Genomic DNA, 15837 nt, shown 5'->3' with positions numbered 1-15837 from the left:
CAATAAAGTTGTGGTCTGAATTGATCCCATTCAAGCTGTGCCATGTCCTTCATAGTGTTATCCAGAGAGTTGGGGAGAATGCAATGCCTGGTCGTGCAAGTCAGGCATTATGGAGTCCTTCTGGCATAGTGGGGAAGAGAGGGTGCTGATTTGCAATAGGTCCTTTCATTGCTGTTAAGGGAGACGCAGGATGTGGTCCTATGAGATAAGTGTTCTACCCCATGGAGACTGATTTTGGAGCCCCACAGATATGTACCTTATCCTTCACGCTATTTAACACCTACGTATATACTAACCCCATAGGTAGCACACAAAAAAATCAATTTTCTCAATCCACAATCGTTTGTGCTCATCCTCAACATGCTGCTTTCAATCTAAAGTAATTCTAGATCCTGGCATCCCACCCACAAGGGTGGGTGTGGTGTTATAAAACCTTTCACCTAATTAGGGTATCCATATTTTTGCTTCCCTGCCCATGCCTCAGATAATTGAAGAAGGAAGCGCTCTTGGTATATACCAACTCATTGGGCAGGTATGGATGCGCGCACACACACCTGCTTCCATCTGTGTTCAAATGGACACACTGTGGAGCAGCCCCAGACTTAAATAATGCAGCTGACAAGGCTACGCGAAGGCAAACTTTTTAATAAAGACGTGCTTTTTCAGCACTTCCCATTTGACACATACTCACCAGTTATAAGGAAGAGAGGAAAGGAGGCCCAACCCAAGCCAAAAGACCATCCATAAGAGGCATTTCCTCCTGTCTGCCCTGTGTAGGTGGCCATGGCAATCAGGACGCAACCAGCTAGGAAGGATATCAAGTTACTTGTAAGTTAAATCCTTGATGCTGAGCTGGAAGCTGCTCTATACAGCTCTTTTCCATCTCCAATATTGCAGTAGGAAAAGAGCCATTTCTGGGGAGGCTTTGAAGAACCTTTGTGATCCTCTTCTTCTCCTTTGCACCATAATATTGGAGGTGCAAAGAGGAAGGGGGAAGCTTATAAAGGGTTTTCTGAACTGGCTCTTCTCCTTTGCACCTCTGACATTGGTGGAAATGGAAACGGAAAGAAGTCTTTAGGGAGATAACTAAGCCCTTTTCTAGTAAAGGTAAAGGACCCCGACAGTTAAGTCTAGTCACGGACGACTCTGGGGTTGCGGTGCTCATCTTGCTTTACAGGCCGAGGGAGCCGGCGTTTGTCCGCAGACAGTTTTTCCAGGTCATGTGGCCAGCAGGACTAAGCTGCTTCTGGCGTAACGGAGCACTGAAACCAGAGCAGCACAAGGAATCATCATTTACCTTCCTGCCGCAGCAGTACCTTTTAATCTACTTCCACTTTTTGGCATGCTTTTAAACTTCTAGGATGGCAGGAGCTGGGACTGAATAATGGGAGCTCATCCCGTTGTGGGGGTTCGAACAGCCGACCTTCTGATCAGCAAGCCCAAGAGGCTCAGTGATTTAGACCACAGCCCTTTTCTAGGCTCCTACTTTCAACTTCTGATGTTGCAGGTGTTGCAAAAAGAAGCATCAGAAGTCCACCCTCCTGAGATGCCTACAGCAGATTCATACCTTCCAGATGAACTGGGTATGCAGTAGTGGCTCCACCACACTCTAAATACCTGGGATGGAGAGTGAGGGTTTGAATTGTACCTTTCATCATGTCAATACATTTCAGTGGGTCTACTCTGAATATGACTTAGTTGGAGTCCACCAATAGGATTCCGTGTGGACTTTTCCTTTCAGCTCAAGTTTTCTTGGCGTAGGATCTGTGGGATTTGTTCAGGCACAGTCTGCAGCTCTGAGTTTGGGGGCTGGAGGGGACTGTGGAATCAGATGCATATGACCCCAAGGATACCTGCAAGAAGGCTGGCTATGGCTGAGGTCCTGGCCCGGGAGAGGAAGCCACACTGGAAATCAAAAAATGTTCCACACAGAATAATGCAAGAGACGGCTCCAGTGATCACCCCGAAGAACATGAACACTCGGGTGGCATGGATAAAACCTGGAAGGGAGGAAGAGAAAGGAAGAAGGGGGTTAAATGCCCAGAACAGCCAGGGATACCAACAGTAGGCAGTGCCAGAGGCCATGTCAGGCAGAGCCAACCCCTGGCAGGTGGGGGTTGGCAGTGCCCCATTTGCTCTAATGGATCAGGCTTCTAAAATAATAATAATAATAATAATAATAATAATAATAATAATAATAATAATAATAATTTATTATTTATACCCCGCCCATCTGGCTGAGTTTCCCCAGCCATTCTGGGCAGTTTAAAAACAATACAGCATTAAATATTAAAAACTTCCCTAAACAGGGCTGCCTTCAGATGTCTTTTAAAAATAAGATACCTTCTTATTTCCTTCACATCTGAAGGGAGGGCATTCCACAGGGCGGGTGCCACTACTGAGAAGGCCCTCTATCTGGTTCCCTGTAACCTCACTTCTCACAATGAGGGAACCGCCAGAAGGCCCTCGGCGCTGGATCTCAGTGTCCGGGCTGAACGATGGGGGTGGAGATGCTCCTTCAGGTATACGGGACCGAGGCCGTTTAGGGCTTTACAGGTCAGCGCCAACACTTTGAATTGTGCTCAGAAACGTACTGGGAACCAATGCAAATCTCTCAGGACCAGTGTTATGTGGTCCCGGCGGCCACTCCCAGTCACCAGTCTAGCTGCCGCATTCTGGATTAATTGCAGTTTCCAGGTCACCTTCAAAGGTAGCCCCACATAGAGTGCATTGCAGTAGTCCAAGCAGGAGATAACTAGAGCATGCACCACTCTGGCGAGACAATCAATGGGCAGCTAGGGTCTCAGCCTGCATACCAGATGGAGCTGGTAGACAGCTGCCCTGGACACAGAATTGACCTGCGCCTCCATGGACAGCTGTGAGTCCAAAATGACTGCGTACCTGGTCCTTCAGGAGCACAGTTACCCCATTCAGGGCCAGGGAGTCCCCCACACTCACCCGCCCCCTGTCCCTCCAAAACAGTACTTCTGTCTTGTCAGGATTCAACCCAAATCTGTTGGCCGCCATCCATCCTCCAACCGCCTCCAGGCACTCACACAGGACCTTCACTGCCTTCACTAATTCTGATTTAAAAGAGAGGTAGAGCTGGGTGTCATCTGCATACTGATGAACACCCAGCCCAAACCCCCTATTACTCAGCACCATGATTATTTTATTTATTTAGGAATATCTCTACCCCACCTACTAACCAAAGTTCTTGAGGCAGGTTACAATAAGTTCAAAACACAATTTTAAAATGGCAGCAGTGCGATCATCAAAACAGCTCAGAGTCTCCCCTAACCACTGTCCTCCAGCGTTCCAAGAAATGCCAGCCTGCAGCTGCATCGTCAATATGTCCTCACTGGGTGGCTGCTGTCGTCTCTCACAGCCCCAGCCCTCCTGGCAGATGCAGGAGTTGCTGGTTCATGTACTTGACATTTCAAGCACTGCAGGAGTTCATTTGACAGATCCATGTGCTTCCTTCTGTGCAAGGAAGAAATTTTTGACTTGAAGGAGCAGTGCAGTGTCTTTTGACTGAATCCTGGGCAACCCCTTGGGCAGCATTCGCCACAGATTTCATACTGTAAGTCAGGGAAGGAAAACACTTCCTGGCAGAGAAACAGCTGTGTTCCAAAGGAGATGTGGGAACTCGCATACTCACGCCCTCGCCAGCTCCTTGTTTACACTCCAAACATGGCCAGAAGCTCATTGTGACTGCGCCAAGTCTCCCCATAACCCTCCCCATTGCAGTGAAGGCGTCCTGTCATTGGTGATGTTTCAGGCGTGATGCTGCAATGCTGGTGTACTTGCAAAGCGTGTTCTCCTTCATGGAGAGCACGTGTTGCGGTGGGGTCTGCTGGGCCACCCCTCTGTTACCAGGCAGGGTCTCTAAAGATGGCCTGGGGCAGTGATTGGTTCACTGGGTTGCTGGGGTAAAAGTTATGTTGCAATTTTGGTGGGAGGGGTAAAATGTTTAAGTACTCTGCACGCAGCCTGGAGCTTTCTCTTTGCTGTGTGCAACGGATCACCCGCCCACCCGCCCTTGAGTAAGGGGTTGTTGCATTGACCTTGCTATGCCTGTCATGGGGTCGTCTGCCGTTGGGGCAGGGGCCTGGTAGGAATTTTGTCCATCTGGCTGATTGGCTGGGCCATTTGGTTTTTGCCTACTGCGTAGCAAATCGTCACAACTTGTAAGGTTGTGGTTAGGCATTGGTTATAAATTGGTGGAGGAGGGGTTAGGATAGGCTGGGCCTGCCCCTCCATGGTTGCTGCGGAAAGGGAATTCCATTAAAGGAATCCTGGGGCTTGCCATCTTTTCGTCCAATCCCTGGAATGGGACTAGGGCCGGCAAGCCTTCGCGGGGCATGCGGATGAGAATTGAGGGTCTGTGACTCAGCTCCATTTCTCCCCGACTTGCTTTCCCCCGCACTGTCTTTCGGTGGTGCCCGGAAGTCAGTTCTGTCCCCAGGTGGGGGGACAGATAGTCTTAACCAATGCCTAAACAACCACTCACGGTTTTGTATTTAAATAAAGTTGTGGCCAAAATTATGCCAAAAACCTTAAACAAAAATTAAGTGTGCGTTGTGAGTTATTTGGGGGGTGGCTTGGGGACCTCGACACGCAAGTGGCAGCTACCGCAAGCAGGAAGCTACGGAAGAAGCAGCATTTTCCGTTTTGCCTCAAGTGCCAAAACCTCTCAGTCCAGCCTTACATAAATTATACCATAGTAAAGGCAGCGATGGGACTCACTGCTGCAGATTACTGTCACCTATTTCTTTGCTTCCCACAGCAGCCATTTTGTGCTGGCTTCCAGGGCATATTTATCAGAATATGATTCCCAGTGCCTAAGACAGAGTAAATATGTTATCCCTAGTCACACTGGACTTTCAGGGAGTTGAAGAATGATCAACTGCCCCACATACTGCTGCATGCCTTAGAAATGAAGATCAGTTAAATCATCTTTGGAATACCGCACCTTAAGTACTCCTAGCACAAGACAGAGAAGATCTTACCTGCCGCAAACATCCCGATAGGTTTGCATTTAGGAATACACACATTCCATAGGCCACTGTTCAAGAAGCCAATTTGCTGCCAGTAGTCTGAGCCCAGGGCGATGAGGAGGAAGAGAAGGCTGATGAAAGCACAAATCACAGCGCTGATCTGCAGTATATGCATTGTGAGAACGGTCAGATCTGAGACTGAGGAGCACAATAGGGATGGTGAACCTGGGGAAAGGAGACATCCACATTATTCCACATCAGTTGCAGTTTGTGTTCAGGTGTGCTTTAAAGATGCACATGTGCTCAGAGGCCTGCAGCAGAATGTACTGTCCTGGACAGAAGAGGTTTTCAGGCTGCACAGACTATGACAGGCATTTAGAATTTATATGTTCTGGGTTCTGAGGGCAGTTTGCAAAACCTGGGACCTCCTTCTCCACCCTGTTCTCATAAAGGGTATATATTATACATAATGTGTATTGCTTAGTGCAATAAAATTTATGTATAATATGTAAAGTACACATCCTTCTTGCCCACTTTCCAGAAACAGCTACAAGCTGCTCAAGGGAGGAAGCAGGCAGTGGCAGACACAGAGAGGCAACGGGGTGCTCCCTCACCGCTACCGCCATCGCTCGGGACAAGCGCCAGCTCATTCTTCTTCCTGAGCTCAGTGGTGGCAGCACTGGCAGGGAAAATAGGGACATTGTGGTCTCAAATCAGTAGCCAGGCAAGGCAAGAAGCCACGAATTAAATATAAATTATTAACAGATATAAAGGAAAGAGGGGGCTTCGCCTTGCTGGATCTGAAACTCTATTATGAAGCCTCATGTTTATGTTGACTAAAAGAATGGTTGACATTGAAAAATACAGATATATTGGACATAGAAGGATGGGACAACAGATACGGGTGGCATGTTGGATGGCACGCATATCTAGGTTACGATAAAGTACATAGGGTTTTTTTAAACCATATACCGTATTTTTCACTCTATAAGACGCACTTTTCCCCCTCCAAAAATTAAGGGGAAATGTGTATGCGTCTTATGGAGCGCATACAGGCTCCATGGCTTCAGCGAAAGCAATGCGAAGCCTTCGGAGCGCAGCAGGAGCACTCCCGCTGCACTCCGGAGGCTTCTGGCGGCTATCCCTCAAGCCAGGAGAGCAAGAAGGGTCGTGCGCACCGACCCCTCTTGCTCTCCTGGCTTCGCTTCACTGGAGAGGCGCTGTGCAGCTTTCCCTCTCTGCACAGCGAAGCGGGAGGAGAAATGTAAGGTGCATCGTTTCTCCTACCGCTACGCTGAAGGGGCGCTGTGCAGAGAGGGAGAGAATTTTTTTTTCTTGTTCTCCTCCTCTAAAACTAGATGCGGCTTATGGTCGGGTGCGTCCTATAGAGCAAAAACTACGGTAATTCAAAAATCTCTATACACAGTATGGGTCAGATATAAAGAGTTTGTATATATAAATACACCATGGTGGCTTTCACCGATGGAGGCCTTTATGGTAAAGAGGAAAAATATGGAACCAAATTGGGCAACATATAGAAAAACTCTAAAAGAAGAACAAAGCCAATTAAAACAAAAACAAAATTTGAAACAATCAGACATTATTGTACAGATTGGTAACAATATCATCAATTAAATGATGTGTTTAAATTAGATAAGAAAAGGATTTGAAAAACAAATATCAAAATTAGAAAAGGAATTATTACAGAACAAAAAGAAAATATTATCAAAAACATATAGATTATTGCTGGATTGGGAGGTAGAGGAGGAGGAGATCAAAAAAGTGATGATCAAATGGGCAAAAGATTTTGGATATCCTATCCAGATGGAGGTTTGGGAAAGATTGTGGTAAAAAGACTTAAAATTCACGACCTGCTATACAATAAAGGAAAATTTCATGAAAATGCTGTATAGGTGGTACATGACCCCCAGCAAATTGGCTAAAATAAATAAATCAAAATCAAATGTTTGCTGGATGTGTAATCAGGGGGAAGGAACAATGTACTACATGTGCTGGAGTTGTGATAAAATCAAAATATTTTGGAATACTGTCTATGATGAATTTTTTAAAATGTTTAGACAAACATTGGGGGGGGGTGGATCCCTGAAGCCTTTCTCCTAGGCATTATGCAAATCAATATCCCAAAGGATAAGAAAAAGGTGTTCTTGCATGCTGCAGCCGCAGCAAGAATGTCAATTGCAAAGAAATGGAAAGGGGAGACTACACCAACAAAGGGAGAATAGCAAAATAAACTGTGTGAATATTTGGAATTGGCAAAAATTAAAGCGGCAATAGGGTATCAACCCTACCAAAAAGTTTAAAAGGTATGGGAATGTGTAAATGGCTATTTGGGAAAACATTGTTTCCAACACAACACAATTTCACCACTGAAACTATATTAGCGTTTCAGCTTTCCCCAAGGTCCGGGGGTAGGGGGAATCCAAAATTCTTGTCTTTAATCTGGATTCCACCCTGCCAACTTCCTATCCAGGAACTGTGCTGGTAATGCAGAATTTCAAAGTCTGGGGCAGAATTCACTTCAGCCAGATTCATTCTCAGGATTACCAAACTGTCAATCCTACTCAGGGATTTTTGCACCTTATGCGGGTGTCGTCATGTTTTTTTTTGCTTGAATAGGTTTTAGGTCTCCTTCCAGATCAAGATAAAGCATTTAGTAGATCGCTGAAACAAGGGGTCAAGGAAAAAGAAAATGAAGTACCTAAATGAAATAATGTACCGCTTAACCACTTTGTGCTGTTACCGCCAGGGGCGAAAGAAGGCTAACCGACACCCAGGGTGGGCAAACAACCAGCTGTGCACGCATTGCGCCACTACATACAGCGCATGTGTGTTGTTGCTATGTAGGGCACATGTGTAGCGCCACTATGTACAGCACATGTGTGCAACACCGTGCATGCGTTGTTGTAGTGGTTTGCTGCCAGCGCCTCCTGAATGCCTCATGGGTGGTGGTGGGATCCTCTGCTTGCGCCTGCAACTGTGAATGGAGGATCCTCCACATTTGGCGCAATGGTTGCTCGCACTGCTAAGCCCAGGGGAGGCAGGGCGAGCACCCCACCGGGTACCTTCTTGTCACCCTCCCCCCAGACATGGCACCTGCCCCCCTTGTGACGCCACTGGCTACCACCACCTCCCTTCCCCACCCCCACCCCCTCTGTAGGTTTGTTCAGCCTGATGGCACACCAACGTTTGCTGGTGCACGGATCCAGAGGTTGGGCATGGGTCTCTAGGTGTGGCCCTCTGTTACTGCCTATTGACGCCAACTCTGGTTGACAAGCTGGTGAATGATTTCTCCAAATGGGTCTCCTTTGCCTTTTGATGCTGTTTGCCTTCCATAGAGCAATAATAGAGGTCCAATCTGCATACAAATCCAGGACTGCTTCACTTTAAAAAGTGGATCAAACAAATGTATCAGCAAAGTAGGCATCATCGAAATTAGAACAAACAAGTTTATATGTAGTCCAGTGCAAAAAAATAAATAAATAGTTTTTAGTCCCTCTCATTTGTTCCCTGTATCAAAATTCACCAACCATCAGCTACTGAAAAATTTCCCTTTCCCTCCCGCATAAATCTAGAGATGTTTAATCCCACCTGGCTCAGAATGCCTTCCTCTTTTCTTCAGATGAAGTCTTCACTCTGGAACAAGGGCCAGGCATGCTCTGACTCCACCACCCATGGGAGTGCCCTTTTCCCCTCTGCAGAGGCGGGGGAAACTATTCGGAAGGTCCGCCCCCAGAGGCTGATGGATCCAGCGGGATTCCAAACGATTTTGGGAGGTTTTCTGGCTGATATGACTGGCGCCCCTGTCGAAGCTCTGTGTGACCTCTGGAACACCTGAATGGCTTGGGCTATTGATATGATCGCTCTGAAAGCCCTCTCCCACTTTGTGGAGCCGGAAACTGATTTACATCACAATTTTATTTCTTATTTATTTAAGTCGTTCCTACACCGCTTAATCATTTACCTTTTCAAGCAGTGGGCATTTTTAAAAAACCAACTTACGGGATACAGGAACATCAAACAATAAAGATGTATCATAAAACCAGCCACTACCTTAAAATGCACAATGAAACAGTACTCCAGAGGTTAGGACGAGGAAACAAGCTGGGAAATGGCTTGAACGCAAGTGGAGGAAAGATCCATATGAATGCAACCAAACACTGGTAAGAGGTCCTCTATGCTGAAGCTTCATCTGTTGATTTCTGAACACAGAGGCAGCATCCATGACTACTCCAGATCTTAAGATGAGGAAACAAGCTGGGATACAGTTTGAACACAAGTGGAGGAAAGACCCAAACACTGGCAAGGGCTCATTATCGAGCCGACCTAGAGGCAGCGAAGGCAGCAAAGAAGGCACACTTTGCTGCCTCCATTGCATCCTCATTATGTCGTCAGGCAGAGCTTTTCTGGGGTGTACGGGGCCTTTTACATCCTGGCCCAAAGGAGGTGATAGAACCAGCGGTAGCTCTTTGTGACTTGTTTGTGAAGCATTTTGAGAATAAAATCACTTGCATCCACCCAAATCTTGGCTCTGCTGTTATAGCAGATGAATCTCATTGTGAGTGGCATCTACATCTGCAGACATGTCCAGAGCGAAAACTACACTTGCTGGTTTCTGCAGATCAAACCATAGCTAAAGACACAGGAAGAAGCCAGGGCATTAATTCCTATCTCCCCCTGGCCAGCTGGCACTACTATAATTAGATCTAACTGCTAGGAGCAGGGTAAGGAGTGGAGGCAGTGGACCGGATGTCTGGCCCATCAGCTTGAGGTTCCCAAACCTGCTCAGATGCTTTCCTCATTGTAGCTTCTTTATTTTAGAGTCATCGAATTGTAGAGTCATCTAGCCGCAAGGGTCATCTAGTCCAACCCCCTGCAATGTTTGGCCCAAATGGGGCTTGAACCCAAGACCTTGAGATTAAGAATCTCATGCTCTACCGACTCTTCCGCTGAGTCAACATCAATACTCATTGGCTTGGGGGGGGGGGAGAGATTTTCATTAAGCATGTGTGGTGGATATTTGTTTTTCCCAAATACTTCCATATGATGTAAATTTAGAAAGCTTACTCAAGGTGCCTCCGGACTGTGCACCCTAAATTTGAGGTTGCATATAAATAATGTGGGTTAAAGCCTTCTATTACCCTGGGACAACAAATCCATTTTTAAAAAATATATATAAAGGAATCAGAGTTATAGCCAATGTTAATCTACTAACATAGGCTCATTAATTTCGATGAATCTACTCTGAATGGAATTCAGTGGGGTACAACCCAGACTTTGTGTGATTGGGGAGGACTGCTGGGAAATGCATTGACAAGTGAGAAATGAGTGAATTATTACTGGGAACACATATAAAAACTTGACAAACAATTCAGGGCAAAGGCAGGATGAATGCTTGTTGTAATATGACTCCCCAAGAAAGATCAGGATGGATGCTGAATGGTCTAACCTCCACATAAGTTTTCTGCAAGTATATTGGGAGGAATAAATAGGCTGTGTGTGGGAACCTTCTCTTAAAAAGAAAGTCACATCCAAGAAGACTGATTCAAATGCCAGAAGAACTGCTTTTCTCCCAAAATTTGCATGGGGGAGAGAAAGAGCCACATAGCAAGGGATGGAGAAGAGAGAGGTTCCATTGACTTTGCAGGGAAGTCTGCTGGGAGCAAAATTAGACCTCTTGATTCTAAATCCAAACCCACGCTTCCACCCTTATAACCAGGCTATACGAAACATAGAGGCATATCATTTAATTCATAGACCTTCTTTTCAGCTCGATGAATAGAAGATGCCTGGCTTACTCATTCCTTATCTTTAACCCAGCTACTGAAGGAATAATAATATTATTCATCATTATGGCAGATCAAGTTGATGGACAAAATGGCAAAAATGACTGGAAGGATCAGAAATCAGGAAGACCAAAATTGTAATAAGGAATGGGGGAAATTTATAATCTATATTAAAAACCATTGTAAACAGCTAAAACAGTTGTAGTTTAATGCTGAATTTTGGACACAAGGAAGATGCAAAACATTTGGATTTTTATAGAATACGCAGGAGGAAGGACTAACAATAGGACCCACAAATGGGTGGAGGGAACTCCAGGAGATTCTGTGGAATTTTATTTCTATATTGTATATTTATATGTTATTGTAAAATTTTAATTTGAAGAAACCAAATAAATAAATTTACAAAATAATTATAATAATGTTCATCATCATTCTTATCTGGTAATAGCAGCATACATTAAGATAATATGGTACCTTAATCATCCTTCCCCCACCAATTGGGAGTTTCTTAACCACCTTGCCAGACTTATAACTATATCAGTTTTGCCATTAAAGTTGCCATGCATCCGGAATTTCCCAGACATAGCGGCTATTCGGTTCATGTCAGAAGTGTAGATCTCAGCAAATTTCAGTAAAGATAGCTCAAATTTCAGTAAAGATAGCTCAAAAACCCTTAGGGGTTTTGCAAAGAAAGATCAACAACTTTGGCCAAAAAGACAAAACAGAAGTTCAACAACTTTTGTGTCCGGATTTTCACTTTTTGAAATAGGACAGCCCTACATTATATTCAGTTCCCCCCAGCTCCAACTCGCCCCAGTGCAGGCTGTGTCTGTGTGCCCCAGGTGTCATCTGAAGTGGACGCACAGCCTTTTCTTCATGCTGCTGTTGCCACAGCCCTATCCAAGGCGAAAGCCAGCCCACCTGTCAGGAGAGAAAAGGGACTGGTTAAGGCAACAGGGGGAGCAGAATAAAACACCACCCAAGATATCTGGACTGCTGACCTCGCTTCCTCATCCGTGAGGTCACAAACTTGCCGTTCTAGAGGGCAAAAATATATTCTCTTCCACTGAACCACATGGTGCATTTTGAATCTTCTACAGGGAACACACACCTGCATTCATCTGTGTTCAAATGGACACACTGTAGAGCAACCCCAAACTGTTCTGAGCTAAATAACGCAGCAGACTACTCTACACAAAGGTAAACCTTTAAATAAAGTTGTACATTTCCAGCATTCGACAAATACTCACCAGTTATAAGGAAGAGAGGAAAGGAGGCCCAACCCAAGCCAAAACCCCATCCATAAGGGGCAATTCCTCCTGTCTGCCCTGTGTAGATGGCCATGCCAATCATGACACAAAGAGCTAGGAAGAAAAAATATGTCAGGATATCAAGTTACTTGTTAGTTAAATCCTTGATGCTGAGCTGGAAGCTACAGTTAGTGCAAAATGGAGAGGATCAACTACTCATTTAAGTGGAATATGACCAACATATATACTGTGGCTGAAAGAAATGCACTGGCTGCCAATCAGCCCCTGTGCAAGGTACAAAATTAGTGTACAAAGCCCTATGCAGTTGTTTGGCTATCCTTTTACAGTATGTGTAACATATAATAAAAAGGTAAATGTGCCATCACTCTGCAGTTCACTTGAACAGAGACAGGTGGCGATCAAATATAGAGTGTGATGAGAGGTGGTAGATGGGTGGTCTAAGTGAAATTTAGAGGGACAGCTGGAACAGGTGGCAGGCACTGCCCCGCTCTGCTGGCTCCTCTGCCAACCACCTGAGTGGCTCATACTCCCAGGATCCAGAGGCACAGATCTACTAGCAGTCCAACTGGCCATCTCCCAATGTTGTTATTCCTGCCAGGGAAATTCCTCAGCCCACATGGCTGTGGCAGCATGAAATGAAAGGGGGAAGGTTTTAGAAGCATGCCATACTCAAGAAGGGGTGTGTGGTTTTCATTCAATGGAAGCCACTGCTCCCCACAGTGTGGCTTTTGAAGCAAATCCACACAGCTGCTTTCTAACTCCAACATAGCAAGTGGAAAGCAGCTGCCCTGGCAGGGCTATGAAAGCCCTTACACCCCCCTCCCTATCTTTTGTAACTCTGAAACTGGAGGTGGGGAGTGGGGAGGGCATTGCTATGCACCATATCCATTGATTTCAGTGGGTCTATTCTGAGTATAACTTAGTTCTGCCAATAGTGTTTTGTGAAATCGCGTTCTCCTCCCAGAGAGCATGTGTTGCAGTGAAGTCACCACAACTGACTCTGTTTCTGGGCTGGCTATGTTTGGATTGCCACAGCTACCCAACTGGTCCCTCGGAAGCATGGGACCTGTTCCGGCCAATGGGGTTGCAGAAATTGCTTCCAAGGGATAGATATATACCGCTGCACATTGCGTTTTGAGATTCTTCTGTTTCGTTTCGTCCACCGGACCACCCGCCCACCCTCCCTATACAGTGGTACCTCGGGTTAAGTACTTAATTCATTCCGGAGGTCTGTACTTAACCTGAAACTGTTCTTAACCTGAAGCACCACTTTAGCTAATGGGGCCTCCTGCTGCCACCGCGCCGCCACCACACGATTTCTGTTCTCATCCTGAAGCAAAGTTCTTAACCCAGGGTACTATTTCTGGGTTAGCTGATTTCTGGGGTTTCAGGGGCTTGGGCTTAGTGTGGACGCAGATGTTCAGAACCCCCATGATACCTGCAATGAGGCTGGCTATAGCTGCACTCTTGGTCTTGGAGATGGAGCGAAGTTGGAAGGAAAAGAAGTTGCCACAAAGGCAAATGCAAGAGATGACTCCAGCGATCACCGCGAAGAACATGAAGGTTCGGGTAGCATCGATGAAAGCTTTCAGGAAAGAAGGAAGAGAAAGAAAAGCATCTGTGGGATTTGACAATAGCCCTGCAGACATCCCATGTAATACTTTCCACCAGGGATGGGTAGATCCGTTTTTATCTGACACATATCAGTTTTGCATGCTCTCTGTCCTGTTTCAGATTTAATCTGTATTTTTTAATAGAAAAGTCCAAATATATATTCGCATTTAAAGGAATCTCCAACAACAAAAAAGTAATTAAAAACATTGAGGGCATGATTTCCTGGTGGTGCTTCTACTCCTAGCTGCTTGTTCAGTCCTGAAAGGGGGGATGTCACCAGTGGTGGCTGATGCATATGAGTACTGGTAGGGCAGATGGCAGGACGACCAAAAGTAAGTGGAGCAAGAGGGAATGTCAGACACAGCCAACCAGTGGTAGGTGGGCGTTGTCTGAAAGCAGACAGACGTTGGTGGACCAATACTCTATTTCCCCTAATGGGCCGGCCTCCTATTATTCAGCACCATGGTTACAGGCTTGTTGCATAACCCACTGCACTCCACAGGGGTTCATTCTTTCCCCCATGCTGGTTTATATCTCTATTAAGCTGCTGAGAGACGCCATCAGGAGAGGCAACTTGTTTAGTCTGTATTCTTCTAAGTATCCTTTGAAGCTTATCATAGGTTTGCCAACTTGAAGACTGGTTGTGGCGAAGAAGCATCTCTTCTGTGCAACTTGCCCAAAGCCACCCATCTTCTACTGCAATGTACAGCTTCACAGAACTAAAGAAGGACACACCCAACTCACACCGAGTGACAGCAGGGCACAGTAAACCTGCCAAGAGCACAGTGCAAATGGAGTGTGCATGTGCTAGTCTCATGGGTTACCCGAGAGGCATGGTCCAAGTCCGGTCCATGTTCAAAGGTGCAACGTGGAGGCAGTCTGTAGTAGCTGAAGCTGGGTGCAGGGCAGGGAGTCAAGTGAAGTCAGGAACAGGCATACAAGCAGGGAACCAGGGTGGGTCAGGAGCTCAGGCAGGAAAGCAGGACAGGATTCAGGCAGGAACTAGCAACCAACAATGTTGCTCCGGCAACTTGGGGCTGGGGCTGGCTGGCTTTTATCTGCAGCTCAAGAGAGGCTGGAGGGTTACCGGACCCAGAGGCAACCTCAGCTCCCTCTGACAGGGCTGAGAGTGGAGCACATGCAGGCAATGGGTCCTCCATCACCTCAGGAGCCAGAGCAGACTCAGCTGATGCCTGCACCTGAGGATCCAGCACAGGTGAGGACCCTTCAGGCTCAGGCCCCAGCCCTGGCTCAGCTGGTTCTGGAGGCGGGGAATCCTGTGCAGTCTGGGATCCCTCAGGTTCAGCATCCGAGTCCGAATGCCAGACCATCACAGTGCAATCCAAAGCACTCCCAGGATCTTTTGCAACATGCAAGGTTGTGTGTAAGGTACGGGCTTCTTGGCAGACAAAAAAAATGGTTTCCTGACAACATATATTTAAAATCAGAGGCAAGGGTTTTTTTGTGGAAACTGGAGACTCATCTACACTGGTCTATTATAACGTTAAAAATGTATTCTTAAAATGTGACACGAGAGGGCACCGTAGAGCAGTGATCCATCGTCAATGGTAAACAGCATTGGGAGCTATATTTATTATAGTGTTTTTATAGCATTTTTCATATCTGTGTAGATCCAGCCTCAGTGGTAAGAACTACCATCTCCTTTTAATTTTTTTGCTGCCCACCCACAGCAGCCATTTTGTGCTGGCACCCAGGGTTGAGGAAGGATCAACTGGGCCCCCCACTGCTGCATACCTTAGAAATGAACATCAGTTCAATCAGCTTTGGAATACCGCACCTTAAGTACTCCTAGCACAAGACAGAGAAGATCTTACCTGGTACTCCTTTAATAAAAAATGGAAGGCAAGTATTGAACAAAAACTCAGTACTGCAATATGCCCAGAGACCACTGTTCTCCTTGGCACTTTGTATCCAGTAGTCTGAGCCCAGGGCGATGAGGAGGAGGAGAAGGCTGATGAAAGCACAAATCACAGCGCTGATCTGCAGTATAAGCATTGTGAGAACGGTCAGATTGGAGGCTGAGGAGCACAATAGGGATGATGAACCTGGGGAAAGGAGACATCCACATTATTCCACATCAGTTGCAGTTTGTGTTCAGGTGTGCTTTAAAGATGCACATGTGCTCAG

The 15837-nt window shown here is 46.1% G+C and overlaps 1 protein-coding gene and 1 long non-coding RNA gene across 4 annotated transcripts in view; both read right to left on the bottom strand.

Moving 5' to 3' along the window:
• LOC114603497 (lens fiber membrane intrinsic protein-like) overlaps positions 1-15837 on the bottom strand; it is a 48789-nt gene that overhangs the window by 13900 nt on the left and 19052 nt on the right. Inside the window, exons 1-2 of one of the 3 annotated variants that reach the window (XR_013393754.1) lie at positions 1854-2039; positions 692-805 (exon numbers count right to left, since the gene is read on the bottom strand). The exons of 1 other annotated variant lie outside the window; for it this stretch is intronic. The gene's annotated coding sequence lies outside the window, so the exon portion shown is untranslated. Of the gene's footprint in view, positions 1-691; positions 806-1853; positions 2090-15837 lie in introns of those variants that run through there. One more of the 3 variants, XM_077932138.1, reaches the window with a different exon arrangement.
• LOC144328480 (uncharacterized) lies at positions 4991-14528 on the bottom strand. The gene is made up of 5 exons (XR_013393756.1): positions 14514-14528; positions 13514-13660; positions 12055-12168; positions 8610-11725; positions 4991-5225 (listed from the first exon to the last, which is right to left on the bottom strand). It is a non-coding gene; the product is annotated as an uncharacterized LOC144328480 (long non-coding RNA).

Source organism: Podarcis muralis, chromosome 7 (genome assembly GCF_964188315.1).
Source record: "Podarcis muralis chromosome 7, rPodMur119.hap1.1, whole genome shotgun sequence".
Taxonomy (NCBI): domain Eukaryota; kingdom Metazoa; phylum Chordata; class Lepidosauria; order Squamata; family Lacertidae; genus Podarcis; species Podarcis muralis.
The sequence above is the reverse complement of the archived record's forward strand: the minus strand, read 5'-3'. Positions and strand labels throughout refer to the sequence as shown.